This window comes from Scyliorhinus canicula, chromosome 4, assembly GCF_902713615.1.
Source record: "Scyliorhinus canicula chromosome 4, sScyCan1.1, whole genome shotgun sequence".
NCBI classification, from domain to species: Eukaryota; Metazoa; Chordata; class Chondrichthyes; order Carcharhiniformes; family Scyliorhinidae; genus Scyliorhinus; species Scyliorhinus canicula.
In genome coordinates this window covers 8,394,379-8,415,224 of record NC_052149.1, presented here as the reverse complement: position 1 = coordinate 8,415,224, position 20,846 = coordinate 8,394,379, and the positions used below count along the sequence as shown (strand labels likewise).

General features: G+C 51.1%; 1 protein-coding gene across 8 annotated transcripts in view; it reads right to left on the bottom strand.

Moving 5' to 3' along the window:
• ttll7 (tubulin tyrosine ligase-like family, member 7) overlaps positions 1-20,846 on the bottom strand; it is a 302,308-nt gene that overhangs the window by 238,696 nt on the left and 42,766 nt on the right. Inside the window, exon 1 of one of the 8 annotated variants that reach the window (XM_038793678.1) lies at positions 14,115-14,237. The exons of 6 other annotated variants lie outside the window; for them this stretch is intronic. The gene's annotated coding sequence lies outside the window, so the exon portion shown is untranslated. Of the gene's footprint in view, positions 1-14,070; positions 14,091-14,114; positions 14,238-20,846 lie in introns of those variants that run through there. One more of the 8 variants, XM_038793679.1, reaches the window with a different exon arrangement.

Below are 20,846 nucleotides of genomic sequence, written 5' to 3'. Positions count from 1 at the left end.
TCATCGACCCAGATTTATGGTAGTCAGGATGGTAAAACTGACAGTATTCACCGTTATTGTTTCTCAGAACTGACAGCCACTTCTGAAGTCCATACATACGGGCTACGGGGAGAATGCTGGTAGGTGGAGTTGAAATGCCCATCAGCCATGATTGAATGGCGGAGTGGACTCGATGGGCCGAATGGCCTTACTTCCACTCCTATGTCTTATGGTCTTATGGTCTTATACAGAGTTAAACGCAAAATCCATAAGTTGTTTTCGTAAGTTGCTGATTCCCCAGAAGACGCGCTACTGAGTTCATCCCAGACTGTAATCAATTAGAAATTGAGCAGGTGACAGCACAGTGGAATTATCACTGGTCCCAGGCTATGCCCTGGGAACCCGGGGTCGAATCAATGTGGTGGAATTTAAATTCAATAAAACACCTGGAATGAAAGTCTAATGATGACCATGAAACCATTGTCGATTGTGTAAAAACCTATCTGGTTCACTAATGTCCTTAAGGGAAGGAAATCTGCCGTCCTTACCCGGTCTGGCCTACATGTGACTCCAGACCCACAGCAATGTGATTGACCTTTAATTGCCCTCTGAAATGGCCTCGCCAGCCACTCAGTTGTATTCAACTAGGACTAGGAAAATAAAAAAGAAATGAAATTGGACGGATAATCTGGCATTGGCCCAGGCAATGGAAAAGACAAAACCCTGCTAAGTCCTCCTTACTAATATGTGGGGGCCTGTGCCAAAGTTATGAGAGCTGCCTCACAGACTAGTCAAGCAGCAGCCTGACATTGTCATACTCACAGAGTCATACATTACAGACAATGTCCCAGCCACCACAATCACCATTCCTGGGTATGTCCTGTCTCACCAGCAGGACAGACCCAGCAGAGAGGGCGACACGCTGGTATACAGTCAGGGGGGAGTCGCCCTGGGAATCCTCAACATTGGCTCCAGTCCATCCCCCACTCAGCTGATTAATCAGTACTCCTCCACTTGGAGATAACACTGAGGGTCGAACAGCAGCAGAATTGTACTCAACCACAATCTGTAACCCCACCTGGCATAACCCCCATAACCCCCATGATTAATTCAACTTAAATTTCACCATTTGCTGTGGTAGGATTGAAACCCTGGTTCCTGGGCCTCTGGATTACTATTCCAGTGATAATACCATTGCACCAGCCACCTCCAAAATGGGACTTCTGCTATTTCTGCTCACCTCTCAATCTCATGTGTAAAATCATTGTAAAATGTTAATTAAAACGTAAACATTCAGTGGCGATTAATGGACTTAACGGTGGTCTAGCCTTCGAGTGGAGACCTGGCAAGAGTGCATTCAATACAAATCAAGCACTTCATTAGACAGCGATGGATCTTCCTCACACGATCAAGGATGCCCAGGGCGGAAGTCCCAGCCAATCACAGGCCCGCAACCTGCATTGCTCTACAGCACCACTGAGGAGATAGTGGACGCAGGTGGTAATGCAGCCACCCAAAGCCCAGGATCACCCAGCCAGCCAGACTACAGATAAGTGAAGGTGGGGAAATCGGGGAGAGGCGGAATCGGAAACAAGGGCGTGAGTTTGGCTCTCAGCGAGCACTTAGCGTCATTGAACAAGAAAGGGCTCCCCTCTCCAAACTGCAGCCCCCCCCCCCTCCCCCTCTCGTCGCCCTACCAATGCAATTAGGTCCTTAATTGGGTATTAATTTCCCACTGAATGACCTCAATTGGTGGCAGGGTGGGAAGGCCACTTTGCCATGGACTTCATCAGTGCAGAGGTGGGAAGGTGCTGGGGCACCCACACATATAATTAAATGCCCCCACCCTCCCTCGATGCCAAATGTGCCATAGGGGAGAGTATTAAACTCCAGCCGATGGGTGTATTTTACGTTCTGATTTCCTACCATAGAATTTACAGTGCAGAAGGAGGCCATTCTGCCCATTGAGTCTGCACCGGCCCTTGGAAAGAGCCCCCTACCCAAGCCCACACCTCCACCCTATCCCCGTGACCCAGTAACCACGCCCAAGCCAACCTTTTTGGACACTAGGGGCAGTTTATCGTGGCCAAACCAGTTAACCTGCACATTTTTTGGGGGGAAACCGGAGGAAAGCCACACAAACAGTGGGAGAACTTCCAAACTCCTCACAGACAGTGACCCAAGCCGGGAATCGAACCTGGAACCCTGGAGCTGTGCAGCAACTGTGTTAACCACTGTGATACCGTGCCCCCCCCCCACCGTTGCTACCATTCCCTAGCTGCTAACTCCATCCTTTCCCCACCAACTGTTTGAGATTGAACCAGGCTGGATGCAACCTCGGTGCGATATTTGACCGAGACGGGCCGAGCACACATCCGTAACTTCACCCAGGCCGTCTATTCCCACCGCCATAACATCTCCAACTCCACCCCTGTCTCGGCTGATCTGCCGCTGGAACCCTCATTCATGCCTTTGTCACCTCTACACTTAATCATTCCAACGCTCTCCTGGCGGGCCACCCACATTTGAACATCCGTAAACTTGAAGTCAGACCGGAAAACTCTGCTGTTCGTGACTGGTCATCCCAAAGTTTGTCCCATGGCATTGCTCCCCATTCATTTTCAGTCCCAATTTTAAAATCCCCAATAATAAGAACAGAAAATGCTGGAATGGGAGTAGAATCCAGTCCAGCAAAATCTCACATTGGCATGTTACCTGGCCGCAATTAATGATTTTGTCAGCAAGTCCAATACAACCGAGTGAGGTTGTCACTAATGGAACTCCTTGAGAAAGACGTAAGCACTTTATGACAGACACTGTGACCGCGAATCATAGAAAACCTTCCAAGTCCGGATTCAGGTGCGTTTGACAGGGTGTATCAGAACATAGAACATACAGTGCTGAAGGAGGCCATTCGGCCCATCGGGTCTGCACCAACCTACTTAAGCCCTCACTTCCACCCTATCCCCATAACCCAATAACCCCACCTAACCTTTTTTTTGGACACTAAGGGCAATTTAGCGTGACCAATCCACCAAACCTGCACATCTTTGGACTGTGGGGGGAAACCGGAGCACCCGGAGGAAACCCACACAGACACGGGGAGAACGTGCTGACTCCGCACAGACAGTGACCCAGCGGGGAATCGAACCTGGGATCCTGGCGTTGTGAAGCCACAGTGCTATCCGCTTGTGCTACCCTTTCTCGGTGGCGGCGCCCAGATTGACATCGCTATTTGTCGACACTTATCCATTTTTTGCGGTCTCAGGGAGGGGGAATGCCAGGCACTACCCTCCTCTGTACCTGACCAGCCAAGGGGCTCCAATGGCCTGCGAGACCTAGCGAGTTGCCATCATGCCATGATTGGGGAAACCAGCTAAACAGCGTCCAATTGTGGCCTCGCAGCCACAGCCATTAACTCGCAGGTGCCATCAGCAGTGGTTAGCACTGCTGCCTCATGGCGCTGAGGACCCGGGTTCAACCCTGGCTCTGGGTCACTGTCCGTGTGGAGTTTGCACATTCTCCCTGCGATTGCGTGGGTTTCGCCCCCACAACCCAAAGATGTGCAGGTTGGGTGGATTGGCCACGCTAAATTGCCCCCTTAATTGGAAAACAAATAATTGCGTACACTAAATTTATTTAAAAATAACTCGCGGGTACCAAGTAAAAAAGGCGGCAGGTGTTTAAATAAGCAGAATGACTCCTTTAAATATCATTATCTGGATCACGGCCATCGCACCGGGTGACTCGTGCGGGATTTCACACCCGGCGTGGAACCCGATTGGGGGTCGATCCGCGATTCACCCATTGCGCCCTAGTCCACGGTGGGAAAACCGCACCCGGAGTCACTGAAAGGGTTAAAACCAGTCGTGCATCTCGACTTCTTCTGGTACGGGTGCTGCAGAAGTGGAAATTGTTGTTGGAGGCTGAGCAGATTCCAAAGAGCTGACACACTAAATCAAACGTTTGAAATCCAGCGACTGAAATCATTCTGTTTCCCAAAATAGGAGCAGATTAAGGGTGTGCGATGGATGAGAAAATGATTCTGCTCGGCCTAAATGCCGTACACGGTGTATCTGATCTCTTACATAGTGTAGGTGGTAAATGGAGGCTCCCATCTACTGCAGTGTCGGAGCAAACTCAATAACATTCACACTTCAATGGGCGCAGCTTGCTCAGCACAGAGGCTTCGATCTGCCGCCTCCTGCTCCTTTCTCATCCGAATTGTAATTAAACATTAAGCACCGTATCAGCTTCCAGGCTGATTGATCTCCGAAAGGCGACAGTAATGTTTCCCATCGTTCATCCTGCTTTGGGTTTCCATTCTGAATTATTCATCTGTGCCTGATTGCACGGTGATGCTGATTCTCGGATTCAATAGGCCAATGTCCCCAGTGATGGTATTCGCACACAATTTACGAAGTATTCCAATGTTAACCAGGGAAAGATTTTTATGCAGCATCTTTCACAGTCTTTCTTCAGGACTTCCGAAACTGCTTTGCTGCCCATGAAGTATTTATTTATAAAGTTGCGGGTTCGGGTACCACCCCAGGTGACACGCTCGCGCAGCAGCTGGAGTGTCAAAGGTTTCATCTGGGTGGGGGGGTGGGGGGGAGCAACATTAAACTAAGGCTCCGTCTGCCATCTCAAGTCAACGTTAAATATCCCGTCACACCGGCTCCAATGTGGCAATGAGTAGATGGTCTGCTTTTGTGATGTGATTGAGGGATGTACATCTGGGCATCAGGGGTCCTCTCTCCCCGCCTCCCCCCCCCCCCCCCCCCCCCCCCCCCCCACCCACCCTGCGCCTTCCGGTTCTTCAAAATAGTGCCGTGGGATCATTTGCTTTGCTCACTGGGCTAAATCACTGGCTTTAAAGCAGACCAAGGCAGGCCAGCAGCACGGTTCGATTCCCGCAACAGCCTCCCCGAACAGGCGCCGGAATGTGGCGACTAGGGGCTTTTCACAGTAACTTAATTTGAAACCTACTCATGACAATAAGCGATTTTCATTTCATTTCGTTTATCTGACAGATAATGCAGCATCCCTTTGATGGGCAGGCGGGTAGCACAGTGGGTAGCACTGTTGCTTCAGAGCGCCAGGGTCCCGGGTTCGTTTCCCGCTTTGGGCCACTGTCTGTGCAGAGTCTGCACGTTCTCCCAGTGTCTGCGTGTTCCCTCCCGGTGCTCCGGTTTCCTCCCACAAATCCCGAAAGACATGCTGTTAGGTGAATGGAACATTCTGAATTCTCCCCCCGTGTACCCGAACAGGCGCCGGAATGTGGCGATTCGGGGCTTTTCACAGTAACTTCACTGCAGTGTTAATGTAAGCCTACTTGTGACAATAAAGGTTATTGGAGTGTCGGCCTGGTGTTGCTCAATCTTCAACCTCAGAAGTGTAGACTGAGCTCAATCATTTAAAGTGACAGGTTGAGAGGCCGGTTGATAAATCACATAAATTAATAAAGCATAACCTGGGTGTTATAAATCAAGGAGGTTGCAATGATCCTTTAGAAAACTCTGCTCTAGCATAAACTGGAACATTTTGTCCACCATATTTAGCACCACACTTCAGGAAAGATGTGAAGGCAACTGGAGGAAAGATTCACGAGAATCGAGAACTTCTGGGAATGGGGAACTTCAGTTTTGTAGATGAATTGGAGAAGTTGGGACCGTTTTCCTTGGCGGAGAGAGGTGTTGAGAGGGGATTTGATCGAGGTGTTCAAAATCATGAGGGGTCTGGGCAGAGGAGAAATGCAGAAACTATTCATTTTGGTGGAAGGACCCAGAACCAGGTGGCACAGATTTATGGTAATTGGCAAAAGAAGGCTGTGGAGGCCAAATCACTGAGTGTCTTTCAGACAGAGATAGATAGGTTCTTGATTAATAATGGAGCAGGGGTTATGGGGAGAAGGCAGGAGAGTGGGGATGAGAAAAATATCAGCCTTGATTGAATGGTGGAGCAGACTCGATGGGCTTAATGGCCTAATTCTGCTCCTATGCCTGATGGTCTTATGGTCTAAGCTATGGAGAGGTGAGGTGAAACTTTTTCACACAATGCGTTAGGTGGGGTTGTGGGGATAGGCCGGGGGAGTGGGCCTAAATGGGGTGCTCTTTCAGAGGGCCGGTGCAGGCTCGATGGGCCTCCTTCTGCACTGTAGGGATTCTATGGGATGGGAGTGAGTGGCTAGGATCTGGAACGTGCTGCCTGACGGCACGGTGGGGGCAGCTTCAATTGAAGCTTTCAGGAGGGAACTGAATTATCGTCTGAAGAGGAGGAACGTGCAGGATTACAGGGAGAAAGGAGGGGAATGGCACGAGGTGAAATGTTCATTCAGGCTAAAAAAGTAAACCATGTCGTAGAAAGAGCTGGGAGCTAGAGTCATAAGAGTCAAACAGTTTTACAACACAGAAAGAGGCTCTTCAGCCCATCGTGTCATCAAGCACCTATCTGTTCTAATCCCAGGTCCGTAGCCTTGTACGCTACAGCTTTTCAGGTACTCATCTAAATGCTTCTTAAATGTTGTGAGTGCTCCCGCCTCCACCACCCTTTCAGACAGTGAGTTCCAGATTCCCACCACCCTCTGTGGCAAGCTTTCTCCTCAAATCTCCTCGAAATCTCCTGCACCTTACCTTAAATCTTTGCCCCCTGGTTAGTGACCCCTCAATGAAAATGAAATGAAAATTGCTTATTGTCACGAGTAGGCTTCGAATGAAGTTACTGTGAAAAGCCCCTAGTCGCCACATTCCGGCGCCTGTTCGGGGAGGCTGTTACGGGAATCGAACCGTGCTGCTGGCCTGCCTTGGTCTGCTTTCAAAGCCAGCGATTTAGCCCAGTGAGCTAAACAGCCCCTAAACAGCCCCCAATGAAGGGGAAATGTTTCCTCCTCTCTGTTCTATCTATGTCCCTCGTAATTTAGTACACCTCGATGAGGCCCCTCCCTCGGCCTTCTCTGCTCCAGAGAAAACAACCCCAGCCTAACCAGTCTCTCTTGATCGCTGAAACGCTCCATCCCAGGCAACATCCTGGTGAATCTCCTCCACACCCTCTCCAGTGCAATCACTTCCTTTCTGTGGTGTGGCGACCTGAACTTTTTTTTTATTCGTCTTTGGATATGGGCATTGTTGGCTGGGCCAGCATTTGTTGCCCATCCCTAATTACCCTTGAACTTCATGGCTTGCTAGGCCCTCTGACAGTGCAGCACTCAGTACAGAGCCTCTGACAGTGCGGCACTCCCTTAGTACGGACCCTCTGACAGTGCGGCACTCCCTCAGTACTGACCCTCTGACAGTGCGGCACTCCCTCAGTACTGACCCTCTGACAGTGCGGCACTCCCTCAGTACTGACCCTCTGACAGTGCGGCACTCCCTCAGCACTGACCTTCTGACAGTGCAGCACTCCCTCAGTACTGACCCTCTGACAGTGCAGCACTCAGTACAGAGCCTCTGACAGTGCAGCACTCCCTCAGTACTGACCCTCTGACAGTGCGGCGCTCCGTCAGTACTGACCCTCTGACAGTGCGGCACTCCCTCAGTACTGACCCTCTGACAATGCAGCGCTCCCTCAGTACTGACCCTCTGACAGTGCAGCACTCCCTTAGTACTGACCCTGAGTGTAGCGCTCCCTCAGTACTGACCCTCTGACAGTGCAGCACTCCCTCAGTCATGACCCTCTGACAGTGCAGCAATCCCTCAGTACTGACCCTCTGACAGTGCAGCACTCCCTCAGTACTGACCCTCTGACAGTGAAGCACTCCCTCAGTACTGACCCTCTGACAGTGCAGCACTCCCTCAGTACTGACCCTCTGACAGTGCGGCGCTCCCTCAGTACTGACCCTCTGACAGTGCGGCACTCCCTCAGTACTGACCCTCTGACAGTGCAGCACTCCCTCAGTACTGATCCTCTGACAGTGCAGCGCTCCCTCAGTACTGACCCTCTGACAGTGCAGCACTCCCTCAGTACTGACCCTCTGACAGTGCAGCACTCCCTCAGTACTGACCTTCTGACAGTGCAGCATTCCCTCAGTACTGACCCTCTGACAGTGCAGCACTCCCTCCTCATCACACCGCTGCTTGTGGGAGCTTGCTGTGCGCGTATTGGCTTCTGCATTTCCTAGATTACAACCGGAGCTACCCTTTAAAGGATTTCATTGGCTGCAAAGTGCCCTGAGCCATCCAGATGTTCTGAAAGGGGCTACATAAATGCAAATTATTCCTTTATGGTCCCAATACTCCAATTCACATGCGATGTGAGCTTGGCACCGTTAGTGGCCAATCAGAGATTCACCATTAATAAATTAACCAGTTCCTGGATGTATCCATTGCGGATACTGCACAGCACAAGTGCAACCCGTGTGCTTGTAACAGCAATTCCATCTACCTATTGCTGAATCTCCCACTCGCTCACAAACTACAGTTTGCCAATTGTATATCTTTTGCACATTAATTGTTCAACCACAGGAGGGTCTTGGCTTCTGCTTCCAAAGAGCGAGCCGGCAGCACCCTCACTGTCACATGTAGCATGTGTTATAACTTGGCTTGCCTCATGCTAGGGCCAATGAAGACCCTCCATCTCTCGCCCTCCCTTCCCTCTGTCACGACACCCTGGGCTGATATGCGGTCAATTCCAGCCCCCTTGACCCGGAATCACAAAGCAGGAGAAATTAGATTTTATATAAAATACCCGAGGTCCTTGGTTGAGCCAATAAACTGCAATCACCAGGTTTGTAACTTTAACACAAGTAATGTTTTATTATGTATCGTATTATAATTAAAGACAGAAAATAATTGACTATGTAATACCCAACACCCCCTTTCTAACCTGCCCCACTCCCCACACACACACACAGTCAAACAACACCGAGGGAAAAGGGTGGTAGAAAGAGAAAGAAAATATTAATAAACATAAAAGGATAAAGGGGCCGGGATTCTCTCCCTACCCGGCGGGGCGGGGTGTCCCAGCACGTTGGAGTGGCGTGAACCATTCCGGCGTCGGGCCGCCCCAAAGTCTCCGCACCTTTCGGGGCCAAGCCCTCACATTGAGGGGCGAGGCCCGCGCCGGAATGGTTGGCACACCGCCAGCTGGCGTGAACGGCCTTTGGTGCCACGCCAGCAGGGGCTGAAAGGACTTCGCCGGCCGGCGTAAGTCCGCGCATGCGCCGGAGCGTCAGCGGCTGCTGACGTCATCCTGACGCATGCGCAGGGGAGGGGGTCTCTTCCGCCTCCGCCATGGTGAAGACCATGGCGAAGGCGGCAGAACAAGAGTGCCTCCACGGCACAGGCCCGCCTGCCGATCGGTGGGCCCCGATCGCGGGCCAGGCCACCGTGGGGACACCCCCCGGGGTCAGATCACCCCGCACCGCCCCCCCCCCCCCCCCCCCCAGGACCCCGGCGCCCGCCCGCGCCGCCAATCCCGCCGGTAAGGTAGGTGTTTTGATTCCCGCCGGCGGGAGAGGCTTGACAGCGACGGGACTTCGGCCCATCGCGGGCCGGAGAATCGCCGGGGGGGGTGGGGGGGGGCTTGCCGACCGGCGTGGCACGATTCCCGCACCCGCCGAATCTCCGGTGTCGGAGAATTCGGGGCACGGCGGGGGCGGGATTGACGCCGGTCCCCGGCGATTCTCCGACCCAGCGGGGGGTCGGAGAATCCCGCCCAGGGTCTCAGATGCAATGGGATGACTTCCAGTTAATGTCTTTCTGAAGTTCAGGGTTCCGTTTTGATACTTCTTCCTTCCAGGCTGTGGTGATATAACCACTGTAGATATGCGTACTTGCAGTAGGGGGATGTATGGCTGTACCTGTAATACAGGTTCCTCCGGTAAGCCCCTGCCGGCTAGCTCCGCCCACAGGGAGCTTGTGTATACATATACGTGTGAGTCACTGAGATCCTATTCTACAACTGCCGCTGGAGGAATAGCATCGCCCAGCAATAAAGCCTCGATTGTACATCGTTGTGTGCAATTGTTAGCGCCGCAATCTATTGCTGTGCGATGCTATTCACTCTGGATCTGGGGTTTCTGCCTTGTTAAACTTACTGTACAGGGCGTGGAATTCGACCGTTTCCGTCTGTACATTCTCCCCAACCTCTGCGCGTCACTCTTACTAGGCCTGGATTTCCAGTGCAATCTCCAGAGCCTCACCCTCAAACTCAGCGGACCCCTACCTCCCCTCACCGTTTGCGGTCTCACGACCCTCAAGGTCGAACCTCCCTCCCTCTTTGACAATCTGACCGCAGATTGCAAGCCCGTCGCCACCAGGAGCAGACGGTACAGCATCCAGGACACGGACTTCATCAGGTCCGAAGTCCAGCGGCTGCTTTGGGAGGGTATCATCGAGGCCAGCAACAGTCCTTGGAGAGCCCAGGTGGTAGTGGTTAAGACCGGGGAGAAGCACAGGATGGTTGTGGACTACAGCCAGACCATCAACCGGTACACGCAGCTCGACGCGTACCCCCTCCCTCACATTTCTGATATGGTCAATCAGATTGCACAGTACCGGGTCTTCTCTACTATTGACCTGAAATCCGCCTACCACCAGCTCCCCATCCATAAATTGGACCGTCCCTACACTGCATTCGAGGCGGACGGTCGTCTGTACCAATTTCTTAGGGTTCCCTTCGGCGTCACTAACGGGGTCTCGGTATTTCAACGAGAAATGGACCGAATGGTTGACCGGTACGGACTGCAGGCCACCTTCCCGTACCTCGACAATGTAACCATCTGCGGCCATGACCAGCAGGACCATGATGCCAACCTTTCTAAATTCCTCCACACCTTAATAGAACATAGAACAGTACAGCACAGAACATGCCCTTCGTCCCTCGATGTTGTGCCGAGCAATGATCACCCTACTCAAGTCAACGTATCCACCCTATACCAGTAACCCAACAACCCCCCCCATTAACCTTATTTTTAGGACACTAAGGGCAATTTAGCATAGCCAATCCACCTAACCCGCATATCTTTGGACTGTGGGAGGAAACCGGAGCACCCGGAGGAAACCCACGCACACACGGGGAGGACGTGCAGACTCCGCACAGACAGTGACCCAGCCGGGAATCGAACCTGGGACCCTGGAGCTGTGAAGCATTTAAGATAACCACCATGCTACCGTGCTGCCCACTCACGTACAACAAGGAGAAGTGCGTGTTCTGCACAGACTGCTTAGCCATCCTCGGCTACGTAGTCCAAACGGACGACTGGGGCCCGACCCCGACCGCACGCGCCCCCTCATGGAGCTTCCCCTCCCCCACTGCCCCAAGGCTCTCAAACGCTGCCTTGGGTTCTTTTCTTATTACGCCCAGTGGGTCCCACAATACGCGGACAAGGCCCGGCCACTTATCCAGTCCACACATTTTCCCCTCATGGCCGAGGCACAACAGGCCTTCGCCCCTATTCACTCTGACATAGCCAAGGCTGGGATGCACGCAGTAGACGAGACTCTGCCTTTCCAAGTAGAAAGCGACGCTTCAGATGTCGCACTTGCCGCCACGCTGAATCAGGCTGGCAGACCCGTAGCATTCTTTTCGCGCACCCTCCACGCCTCCGAAATTCGACACTCCTCTGTTGAAAAGGAGGCCCAGTCAATCGTTGAAGCGGTGCGGCACTGGAGGCATTACCTGGCCGGCAGGAGATTCACTCTCCTCACTGACCTGACAAGACAAAATCTTGCGGTGGAGAATCGAGCTCTCCAACTTTAACTACGAGATCTTGTATCGCCCCGGCAAGCTCAACGAGCCCCCAGACGTCCTCTCCCGAGGTACATGTGCCAGCGCACAAGTGAACCAGCTCCGTGCCTTGCACGAGAGCCTTTGCCATCTGGGGGTCACTCGCGTACCATCTGATCAAAGCCCGCAATCTGCCCTACTCCATCGAGGAAGTACGGACAGTCACCAGAGACTGCCAGATCTGTGCGGAGTGCAAGCCGCACTTCTACCGGCCAGACCGCGCGCGCCTGGTGAAAGCGTCCCGCCCCTTTGAACGCCTCAGCGTGGACTTCAAAGGGCCCCTCCCCTCCACCGACCGCAACACCTACATCCTTAGTGTGGTCGATGAATATTCTAGGTTCCCCTTCGCCATCCAATGCCCGGATATGACGTCTGCCACTGTCATCAAGGCCCTGGATTCCATTTTTGCTCTGTTCGGTTTCCCCGACTACATCCACAGTGACAGGTGATCCTCGTTCATGAGTGATGAGCTGCGTCATTTCCTGCTCAGCAGAGGTATCGCCTCCAGCAGGACGACCAGCTACAACCCCCGGGTAAACGGGCCGGTAGAGAGGGAGAACGGGACGGTATGGAGGGCCGTCCAGCTGGCCCTACGGTCCAGGAACCTCCCAGTCGCTCGCTGGCAGCAGGTCCTCCCTGACGCGCTCCATTCCATTCGGTCGCTACTGTGCACCGCAACTAACCACACACCCCACGAACGTGTTTTTGCCTTCCCTAGGAAGTCAACATCCGGGGTGTCGCTCCCGACTTGGCTCACGACTCCGGGCCCAGTCCTTCTCCGTAAGCATGTCCGGCACCACAAGGCGGAACCCCTGGTGGACAAAGTACGCCTACTCCACGCCAACCCTCAGTATGCCTACGTGGAGTTCCCCGACGCCCGCCAGGACACAGTCTCGCTCCGGGACCTGGCTCCCTCAGGTGACGATCCCATGCGCACGCCCCTTTCCCCCCCCCCCTCCTTTTCCCCGGCGCTCCCGTATTCGTCCCCACCAGGTCCATCCCTTGTCCCCATGCCCACACTGGAGGACACGGAAGATTTCGGCTCGCTCTCGGAGTCATCCCACCAGCAGCCAGCACCAACACCGCCAGCACCTGCACCATCGTTGCCATCACCGCCTGGGCCGAGGTCACCACCACAGCTACGCCGATCACAGCGGAACGCTCGACCGCCGATTCGGCTCAACCTGTAACCTGCTAACCGGATGGACTCTTGGTTTTCTTTGTTTGAACTCTTTTGTAAATATATCATCCTTTGTATTATGGTTACACGTCACCCCCGCCGGACTCATTTTTTTTACAGGGGGTGAATGTGGTGATATAACCACTTTAGATATGTGTACTTGCAGTAGGGGGATATATGGCTGTACCTGTAATACAGGTTCCTCCGGTCAGCCCCTGCCGGCTAGCTCCGCCCACAGGGAGCTTGTGTATAAATATGCATGTGAGTCACTGAGATCCTATTCTACAGCTGCCGCCGGAGGAATAGCATCACACAGCAATAAAGCTTCGATTGTACATGTCTCGAGTCTTTGTGTGCAATTGTTAGGGCCACACAGGCTTGAGATGCTTTTCTCTGGGAAGGTTGTCTACCTTCTCTGCCGACTCAGCATCATTCCAGGTTTACAGCAAAGGATGTGCCTGACACTCACTACTTTCAGGACAACAGAGCAGTTCTTCCACTTCAGCCAGCAGGAGAGAGAGAGAGAGCATTCCTTTCACCTCCAAGGTACAAACACCTCTGTCCCGTTCTCTCAGAAAGCATCGTGCAGGAACCGATCACTGACTATTGTCAGGCACAACAACGTTCCTGGCCAACACACCGTATGCCCATTAACCAATCAAACTGAGTCCCTCCAAAGCTGGTTCCTAAGATCCACTCAGTGCCGATGAGTCTGGCTTCTCCCTTCCAAAATGCAAAACTTGGGAACACAGTGTCCTGGCAAGAGGGCTGCTTAACTTTGAACCTTCTGCTTAAAGGCACATCCCAATTATGGGTCCACGGACCAAAACAATAAAAAGAAAAGAAAATACATCGGAACAAAGGAAAAACACAGGAAAGACTCTCACACCACCCTCTCCAAACACCTTAGCTATTCCCAGAATAGCCTTGAGGTGCTGCTTCTACAGGCTTTCTCCCATGTCCCAATCAAGCAACAAAAAGATTTAACCTGAACTCTTTATAACAGTGTTCTGCTTTTCTTGCAACAGGCAGAATAAAATAAAATTACACCCCGCACTTTGATTGTTCTCACTTTTTCATCAAGGATTTAGTCAAAGGGTATTTTTAGATTTTAAGTAGAAACCCTTAAACTGATGTAAACCTCCTGCCAGAGCATAATTTTCTGTCAATAAATTTAGACTGCTCACCCCTCTGAGGTGCAGATCGATCAGCACACAGCTCAGGTACTGACCTCAGTAAGCCTCCAGCCTGGAAGGGGCTGATTCTCCAAAGCAGCCCTGCACTGTATGGGGTACAACCTCTGAAGCATTCGCTGGTCCACAGTCCCTGGGAGTCTGCAGCTTCCAATTCACCGGCAAACCCTTGTCTGCAGCACCATCCGGGCTAAAGAGACCGGGGGGGGGGGGGGGGGGGGGGGGGGGGGGGGGGGGCAGACTAGCCATCCGAGCGACAGGACTGATGCACAGCGATGCATCGCCGTGTTCGATCCAAAGCCCAGAGGAATATGAGATGCCACGATCTCTAATTGGGCTGCACTCGAAAACACATGATCCCACTGATTCCGCAGAACAGTACACCCAGCTGGAGTGAATTCTGTCTCATGACCGAGGATGATTTTTTTAATAAACATATTTTCCACAAAGAAAAGGTGGTGCCTTCCTGACAAAATGTGCTTTTTTTTAAAAGCCTCTGCGTTGTTGTTTAACAAGCAAAATGAGCACTGTCAGCTAATGACATGGGATGAAATGTTAATTCAGCAGGCTGGTTTTTATTCTGGCATTGTGCATCTTTCCAGGAAAATATTTGCAGGTATCATTTCACGCAGGCTCTTTGAGTGATCCAGGCGCAAAGCGTCAGCTCCGTCCTCTCTCCGCAGATGCTGTCAGACCTGCTGACTGTCCGGCATTTTCTGCTTTTGCTTCCGATTCCAGCATCCGCAGTAATTTGCTTTTAACAGAAAAATGGCCAACTGGTCAATGCCAGTGTTTCTGATCAACACAGGTCTCCTTCAGCTCAGCAGATCCCCCAATCCTTTCACCCTCATGTGTTTATCAGTCCCAGAGGACCATAGGCTGCTCTCCCCTTTGGGAGAGAGCCCCCCATTTCCACTATGCCCTTTCCATAGGAGCAGTTTTTGCTGTTATAGCAGGTTTTATCCATTGATTTCCCTTAATACCCCTTCACTCAACTTGGACAAAAATCCAATTCGTACTTATATTTATTGGAGTAAATTTAACCTTCTTCCCCCAACATTTCCTAGACCGTGTGGTGGTGATTTAAACTGTGGAGCACCGCACCTCAGAGGCGAGGGTCAAGATTGAGATGGCAGAGCCTTCATGAATAGCCTCAGCCGGTACAGGAATTGAGCCCACCCTGTTGGCATCACCAACCAGCGTCCAGCCAATTGGGCGAACTGACCCCTATGTGCTTCATCTCAACCACCTTCCTGTTTATAGTGAGTTCCACATTCTCGGAGTAAAGAAGGTTCTCCTGAATTCTCAATTGGATTCATGGCTACCTTACATTTACGACCCTTAGGTTTGAACTTCCCCACAGGCAGAAATGTCTTCCCTGTGACCACCTTATCAAAACCCCCTCATAATTTTACAGATCTCGATTAGAGAGTCACCAGAATTGGTCCAGGACAAAAGGAGGCCTTTCAGCACTGGCTCTCTGATTGAGCGTCGCACTTGTGCCACACCCCTGCCCCCCCCCCCCCCCCCCCCCTCCCCCCCCCCCCCCCCCGGAAACCCTGCGCATTCTTTCCTTTCAGATCACAACCTAATTCCCTCTTGACAGCCTTGACTGATCCTGCCTCCACTACAGTCGCGGTCAGCGCATTCCAGAATCTCACCACTCGCTGCATAATAAATGTTCCTCCTCTCGTCTCCATTGCTTCTTATGTCAATTACCTTAAATGTGTACCCTCTCATCCTCAATCCTTTCACCAATGGGAACAGTTTTTCCCTATTTATTCTGACCAGACCATAAGACCACAATAAAATAGGATCAGGAGTAGGCTATCCGGCCCCTCGAGCCTGCTCCATAGGATCATGGCTGATCCGACATTCCTCATTTCCACTTTCCTGTCCTTTTCCCGTAACCCTTGATTCCCTTCCTGATCAAGAATCTGTCAATCTCAGCCTTTAATATACACAAGGACTCTGCCCCTACTGCTCTCTGTGGCAAAGTGTTCCAAAGACTCACAATCCTCTGGGGGAAGAAATTCCTCCTCATCTCAGTCTGAAATTGGCATCCTTTTTTTTTGTGAGGACCACGAAAAGCCCAACATGGGTTTGTGCGTCAAATGAAACATAACTTTATTTCCACTAATATTTACACAGCACCAGCAATTCGCTACTGGTCTTCTCTCTAGCCGGTACTTAACTGGTCGGCTCTGTGTATACAACAGAAATGGTTAACAACCGGCCCGTCCTGTTATCGGGGGAGCACATATTCCCCAAGATTCATTGGGCAACCTCAGCGCTATGAGGCACTGCTGCCTCACAGCACCAGGGACCCAGGTTCGATTCCGGCCTTGGGTGACTGTGCGGAGTCTGCACGTTCTCCCCACGTCTGCATGGGCTTCCTCCGGGTGCTCCGGTTTCCTCCCATGGGCCAAAGATGTGCGGGTTAGGTGGATTGGCTACGATGAATTTGCGGGGTTGTGGGGAGATGGCGGGGGAGTGGGCCTAGGTAAGGTGATCTTTCGGAGGGTCAGTGCAAACCTGGTGGCCTCCTTCTGCACTACAGGGATTCTATACATAACTGGCGGTGACATTTCCTACCTCGGGCAATCCTCTCGCTGACTTCTTTGGGGCCTGTTTCACCTTGTAGTCAAGCGCTAACCAAATTCTCCCCAAACGTCTCCTGGAGAACTGACCAACTAATGGCAAAGTAGTTTAAAAATCTCAGTCACTGTGGCTGGAGAAGAGGAGAGAGAGTTTCATAGCCCCCGCAGTACGATGCTGACATAACGCAAACAAACTGCAGCACCTCAGGAGTGGCGCTGAAAAATAACGACAGTAGAAATTATTATTAACCATTTCCCACCATGCTCAAAAGGCTTCAGTTTGTTTACGGTGATTTACAGGAAATTAGGTGACGCACAGGGAGACAAAAGGTTTTTACAATTATTGTTTGGTAAATACACAGATATTGTGCCAGCGACATAGAAGTATCTGTATTTTCACAAGTAGGCTTACATTAACACTGCAACAAAGTTACTGTGAAAATCCCCTCATCACCACATTCCGGCGCCAGTTCGGGTACACAGAGGAAGAATTCAGAATGTCCAAATTACCTAACAGCCTGGTATGGCAACTGCTCGGCCCAGGACCGCAAGGAACTTCAGAGAGTCGTGAATACCGCCCAGTCCATCACACGAACCTGCCTCCCATCCATGGATTCCATCTACACCTCCCACTGCCGGGGGAAAGCGGGCAGCATAATCAAAGACCCCTCCCGCCCGGCTTACTCACTCTTCCAACTTCTTCCATCGGGCAGGAGATACAGAAGTCTGAGAACACGCACGAAGAGACTCAAAAACAGCTTCTTCCCCACTGTCACCAGAGTCCTAAATGACCCTCTTATTGACTGACCTCATTAACACTACACCCTGTATGCTTCATCCGATGCCAATGATTATGTAGTTACATTATATATCTTGTGTTGCCCTATTATGTATTCTCATGTATTCTCATGTATTTTCTTGAATTTTGTTTAATTCCCTTTTCTTCCATGTGCTGAATGATCTGTTGAGCTGCTTGCAGAAAAATACTTTTCACTGTACCTCGGTACACGTGACAATAAACAAATCCAATCCAATCCAATCCAATCCAAAACGTCTTTCGAGACTTGGAGGAAACCGTAGCGCCCGGAGGAAACCCACGCAGACACAGAGAGAACGTGCAGACTCCGCACAGACACTGACCCAAGTCGGGAATTGGACCTGGCAAACTGGCGCTATGATGCAACAGTGCTAGCCACTGTGCTACCATGCCGCCCTAATGTGCTACCATGCCACTCAATGAGTAGATGCATAGAAAGATCAGTTCAATCTACAAATGGGCCATTCAGGAGTCTGGTAGCTTTTTGAATCTGCTGGTGCGTGTTCTCAGTGTTTTGTATCTTCTGCCCAATGGAAGAGATTGGAAGAGAGAACAGCCCAGGTGGACTATTCACCTCAACATTCTCAATATCCTCGACACCTCAACATCCACTTCCTCCACCACTAATGCAAAGTGGCGCTAATGTGTACCACTGATAAGATGCATTGCAGCAACTCATAAAGGCTCCTTGACTGCAACCAACAAACCCCCAACCTCTATCACCTAGACAGTCAAGGGCAGTGGATGAATGGGAACATCACCTCCGGGTGCTCTGGTTTCTTCCCACAGTCCAAATTGTGCATGTTAGGTAGATTGGCCATGTAAAATTTTCCCTTTGTGTCGAAAAGATATGTGGGGTTACGGGGATAGGGTGGGGGAGCATGCTTGGATAGGGTGCTCTTTCAGAGGGTTGGTGCAGACTCAATGGGCTAAATGGCCTCCTTCTGCACTGCAGGGATTCTATGATTCTAATATCACCACCTGCAGGTTCTCATCCAAGCTATTCGCCATCCTGAATTGCTAATATCTCGCCATTCCTTCACTGTCAAAATCCTGGAACTCCCTCCCTAAGTGTACTGAGGGTGTGCCTACATCACAGGGGCTGCAGCGGTTCAGGAAGGCGGCTCACCAGCACCTTCTCAAGGGTAATTAGAGATGGGCAATAAATGCTGGCCCGGGAAAGAACATAAAACGTACAACCCTACCTAACTCCATTGTGGGCGCTTCATAACCAATCAAAGTTACAGCGATAGAAGGCAATGGACGACGCCTTCAAAAGGGCAACTGGAAATGGGCAATAAATCCAGCAGTGCCCCATCTCACTAACAAATCAAAACATACATGTGTTGAAAAAATCATGTCTGCTGGTATTAGTGTAGATAGCTAGTGAGCAAATGTAGAGTCAGTGAGTTATTGAGGGATTACACACTCCCGCTTTTGCCACCCATTGCAATAATAAAATATCACACAGAAGGTGATAGCATTTCGTTACAGTGAGGAGGCAGTGGGCGGTAAGTTACATGCTGCGAAGAAACTGAATTGCTTAAAAAATATATATATATAATTAGGCTGCACAATTTGTAATGGCTTATCATTTAAAGGTGGGGCCAGTGATGCTGCATTTGGAGTTAAGGATGGGTGAGCTGTGCAGTGGAATCAGACTTCCCTCTCAAATGCACTTACAAGGTTGTTACAGTCAGCAGAAGAATTCCTCCTTCCTATTTAATCGTTGGAAATTACAGTGTCGTTACTGAGGATAGATGACAGCGCAAGAGTGCAGAGAATTTACAGAACATGAGCTTTTCTTAAAATTACTGTGGGAATGATTAATTTTTCTTTCAAAAGAAAACAAACGTTAGCTTTTAAATCGAAAATCCCCGGCTTAATCTTAAAAATAACACAGAGCAGAGCAAAACAGAGCTGTCACCAAATGTGATACAGGCAGAGGTTGTACAGTGATGGTGATAACCTGGAACCCACTGCCTGTCGGACAGCGGAAGAGGAGACAATGAATTTCTTTCTTCTTTATTTATGGGATGTGGGCGTCGCTGGCTGAGCCGACATTTATTGCCCATCCCTGAGGGCATTTAAGAGTCAACCACATTGCTGTGGGTCTGGGGGTCACATGTAGGCCAGACTAAGTGAGGAAGGCAGATTTCCTTCCCTACAGGACATTCCTTAAAGGCCTTTTGGGTGCAATGCGGGAGATCCCAGGAGATCCTTCTTCCGGGATCTACCCGACTCGCCTCGCCATCGCGATCTGAATCCAGCCCATTGTGGGCATGATTAGTATTCTGCAAATCTGCATATTATAGAGTGAGCCAGCGAGTCTCACTCTAATAAGCACTCCCCCTATCTACCCGAGGCATCTACCCCTTTGCCTCGGAGACCTCAGGGGAGCGCCGTTCGGTGCAGACGGCACGGCACTTGTGGGGGACTTCCCAGGGAATCGGAGGCCCCCACTCTGTGCAGGGTGGCACCCTGACACTGTTTAGTGGGGCTGTTTAGCTCACTGGGCTAAATCGCTGGCTTTGAAAGCAGACCCAGGCAAGCCAGCAGCACGGTTCGATTCCCGTAACAGCCTCCCCGGACAGGCGCCGGAATGTGGCGACTAGGGGCTTTTCACAGTAACTTCATTTGAAGCCTACTCGTGACAATAAGCGATTTTCATTTCATTTTTTCATTTCATTGGTGCTGCCTGGGCACCTTGGCACTGCCAGGCTGAAACTCTGGAGGTGCCACCTGAGTCCCAACTGCCTCGGTGTCAAGGTGGCACTGCCAAGATGCCCAGCTGGCAGTGCCAAGCTGCCAGGCTGGCATTTTCCCCCTGGTGGGCATCAGGCCGGGGGTGCCGTGCACGAGTGAGGTGGGGTGCAGGGTTCCCGAGTGCCAGGCAACACCCGGCTAAACGCGCTCCTCACTGGACTCTGTTCCGGGTTAGATCGTGCCGTAGATTTTTGCTCCCGATTCATTTATGTCAATATCCGTTCCCCAGTTGCAATGCTGGGCTTTGAACTCATATTTGTTATGGGCCAGGGTTTAGAGAACCCCAAAGTGTATCAATGAGTTCACCTGACCCACAACGTTTAATAGATTGTGGTATGGGGAGCACACGGCCCACTCTACAGGTGTGGTACAGCAGAAATGGTAAAGTATTTTTTAAAAGCAAAACAATGTTTATTCTATGAACTCAAGTTAACCTTTTTAAAACATACAGTGAACATCTTAGCAACCATCAATTCAAATACAACCCCCAAAGACTACAACACTAAGTAATCCTTAATAAATTCCCAAGCAACATCCGGAAGACAAAATGAAGCCTTTGTACAGAAAGACATCAGGCTTAACTTCAC